Source organism: Crocodylus porosus, unplaced genomic scaffold (assembly GCF_001723895.1).
Source record: "Crocodylus porosus isolate Cpor-Errol unplaced genomic scaffold, CroPor_comp1, whole genome shotgun sequence".
Lineage (NCBI taxonomy): Eukaryota > Metazoa > Chordata > Crocodylia > Crocodylidae > Crocodylus > Crocodylus porosus.
In genome coordinates, this window is record NW_017728948.1 from 43932756 (window position 1) to 43936774 (window position 4019).

Genomic DNA, 4019 nt, shown 5'->3' on the forward strand with positions numbered 1-4019 from the left:
AGTCAGCAGCCATCAACATCGAGGCAAGACCCTCCACCAGCAAAAAGATTACGACTCGCTGAAGGCTCAGATGATGGTTAGCATTTTTTAGCAATAAAGTATTTTTTAATTAAGGTATGTACATTGTTTTTTTAGACATAGTGCCATTGCACTCTTAATAGACTATAGTATAGTGTAAACATATCTTTTATATGCAGTGGGAAACCAAAAAATTCTTGTGACTCGCTTTATTGCGATATTCGCTTTATTGTGGTGGTCTGGAACCAAACCTGCAATATCTCCAAGGTATGCCTATACTTTCTTTTGGACAGCAAATGCTTAGCCATATCTAACAGTTGTCTTAAACTTAAAGGGAAATGATCATACCTGTGACTATTTAACCTAACCTATAGCAGGTCTTTCTTCCAGTAAAATCTTGGGTTTGCATATCATCTTGATGTCATAGCCTGGATATTAATTCTTGAATTAGTGGAGTTATCCATTTAATTTACAGGTAAATTCATGGATAAACAAACATTTAAATACTTGGTGGGCTGATGTCTTTAGTGAGTGTGTTTCACTCGGGACTCACTATCAGCCGGGGTGTCCACGTTCACTGTGAAGAAGAAAGGCGCTTTCCTCTGATTCTACTAGAGATAGGGAAGCTGTGCTCTTTCTAGTCTTCTTTAATCTCATAACATTCTCATAGACAATGTTCAGCAGGCCAGGCCTTTCTAGCTAGTGGAACATCCAGGAATGGAGAAATGTTTAGATGACTTCATGTTACATGATGTCCACCATTGGGTAGAGTTTTTGTGATGTGCCTCTCAGAGACTCAGGATTAGAATTCATGATTTCCTGGCTGCCAGTCATATGTAAAAGTTGCTAAATAGCAGAGTGTCTAGCAGCAATCCTGGCTGTCAGTAGTAAATGCTTTTAATGGAGTTACCAAGCCCTGAAAATTATGATAACCATCTACCTGTCATAATCTATTATTTCCAAAATGTTATTGAGCCTTACCTTACAAACTAAAGTTGTTTGGCCTGTCTAAACTCCTTGCAATATAATTTGAATGTATGCTGTAATGAATCAAGTGGGTGATATTTCCAGAAGCTGATATCCCTAAATCAGTATAATTGCCCATTCTAAACAAGCAAAATAAATTCATCCTTGCTGTAATTCCCCTGAAGGCAGTATAGATTAATTTGTCCTATCCCATTACTAGACAAGGTATGTGCTCAGCTGCTGAATCTGGTTTTATTTTCTTAATGCAATGGTTCCTTCAGGTCTAATTCCAGTTACAGAGGCCTGCTTAGTATTAGGTCAAAGAAGAAAATGTTTATTCTTTCAAAAGCTAAACAAGCCTTATAAAGTATTTTACCAATTTAAACTGTGGCTTGTCCATAGAAGCATCTTCTATAAATGCTCTCAACTCAGTAAAAAATGTTTATAACACTTGTGCCTTTCATGATTGTGTGACAGGCTCACATCTGTTGCAGTTGCCAACAGGCTGCAGCCATGTCCCACCCCCTAGGATCACATCACACCCAGACCTATTCACCCACCACAACTTTGTTGTTTCCACAGGGTGTACCTTCACTTGCCTGGAGGTGATGATCAGTGGTTCCCTGAGGGTCCAGATGTAACTATATTGGCATGACTTCTTCATGACTCTTCCTCTCCTGCACCCCTCCCTATTCCACTCAAGTGTTGCAGTCAGCTCTGATGTCTTGGCGTGATGATGGGGCCCTTTCTTCTGTGCTAGGTATCCAGCAAGAATTGAAATCATAATCCTCTATCTCCAGAATCGCCACTAAATAGGTAATATAATGTAAATGGCTCGGACTGGGCAGGCAGGCAAGGCAATGATGGCTCCACACCAAGCAATCCCTTTCTGTGGATTGATGCGGTGCCTAGTGCACCCTCACTCACCCACTTTCAGGTCACTATACCTCCTGGCAAGTAGCCCTTCTTGTGCATGTTCTTCCCACCCTGGCACTATGCCAGGTACAGTATAGAACTGTCTCATGGTGGCCACCGCTGCACCTGAGCAAGGTTCACTTTTCCACTAGCCTCCTGCTGGGGCGTTCCAAGCCTGCGGGCATGCCAGTTGGGCACACAGTATTGGGAATCCCCCTCACTGGGGTTCTTCACCAGTTGTCTCCCACAAACCCCCATGAGCTGTCGTCTCCCAGCCCCACTTGCTCTGGGTGTTTCTAAATGGGCTTCTGTACATCTGGTGGGGTCTTGCCAGATACAGGCTTAGCTGCTCACTGGCCACATCGGGAGGGATAGCATCTGGCTGGGTCCCTGGTGTGGGTCCCTGGTGCTCCAGCTATGTGAATAGTGTCTGGTACTTCCCTGGGTGTTTTGGTCTCCGGGAAAGCAGCTGGACTTCTTCCAGTGATGAGGTGAGTGTCCAGGTTTTTCCTGGATTCTTTGGTAGCATGAAGCATCGCTTCCCTAGATGTTCTGGCTTTGGGGAAAGGTGCCAAGGCTCTTCCAGCAATGGAGAGATTGTTCCAATCTGTTTTTAGTGCTCTGGTGTATGCCCCTACTGCCTCCATCTACCAATTTGCTCCCTGTTGCCCCTTGGCCCTAAGCCAATCAGCGAGGCTCTTCCAGTCAGCATCACAGTGACTAGCTTGATTGTAGCCCAGCCACCTAAACCACAGTGCTGAGGTGAGTCAGGTAGGGGTCAGGTTGTTACAGGTTGATTCAAGGATATGGAAATAATTTTGGTTTGCTTTTTGATATGTTACCCTTGCCACAGTGCTAACCATGGCTGTATCTAATTGTTCAGGACCTGAGGTGCCAGGTAGCTGTACCCCCTGCACAGCGACCAGAGGCTCCCTGAAAGAAGAGGCTTCCTTTACAATGCGAGGACCTTGCAGACTCATAAACAGAATTTTAAACAGCATAGACTCTATTTACAGAATTCAGTGATATACAGGAGATACTTGCTACATGCATACAAACACTTAAATAATATCAAAAGTTTGAAACTCTGTATTTACAATGCACAAGGATGTGTCTATACAAGAATAACAGTTGATAACTATTTACACCTAAAGGATGCTCAAATCAATGAGAACAAAGCTAATAACTTAGGTACTATGTTAAATACTCAGTGTATTCAATCCCTACTTAATTATTTACAACTAATCACCAGTCACCCCAATTTATGCCCAGCGAATGGAGGGAAGGGCAGTTCCTCACTCCTCTCATCACACTTTCGTGAGCTCTAGCTGCCTTGGGCTATCCCATGCAGGCCCAGGCATTTTGCAGTCAGCAGAGGCTGTTTCCACTCATGCCCCTGCAACAAACAAAATCATCTCCCCACACCTCCACACACTCCTCTCTGCCTGGGCACGGCCTCTCCAAGCCCACAGAGCTGCTTACTCAGTTAAACAGAGAGAGAGAGAGAGAGAGAGCAAGGTGCCACCGGCCAACTAGGCAGCACCTCTGGGCTCACTTTCCCTTAAGGTGCACAGGCACACTGAGGCTTCCCATCAGGTCGTGCTTCCATGGGTCTCAACCCACATAGGCATCCTAGGGACTTTCCCTAGCTGGCATCTCTTTCCACCAAACTGTCCTAGTCCCACCACAGTCCTTTCCCCAACCACTCACACAAGGGGTTTATCACACCCTCATGGGTGACTGGTGCCTCTTGAGTCGGCGGGGGGCACTTGCCCCCCCATCGGCCAGTCAGCAACTGGGCGACCAGGGGCAGGAGGATCCCTCTGCAGCCGATCACACCAACCTGGAGTGACAGCAGCTGACACTTCTGGGTGGGTGCAGTCAGCTGCAGGAGGACCATAGGAATCGCTTCTCCTGGCGCCCCTACTCCCTGGCTGGTGCCCACCCTGGCTGGTGCTTTCAGGGAGGGCACCAGCACTCTCACCTGCCCCCCCCGCCTGGAAACACTAGCTGCTATGGGGTGCACCAGTGGTCTCAGGGGGCGCACGTGCACCCCCTATGCATCACCACTGAACACACTTACCTGAGGCCCCAGTCTCCAAGCCCAGTAAGGAATCACC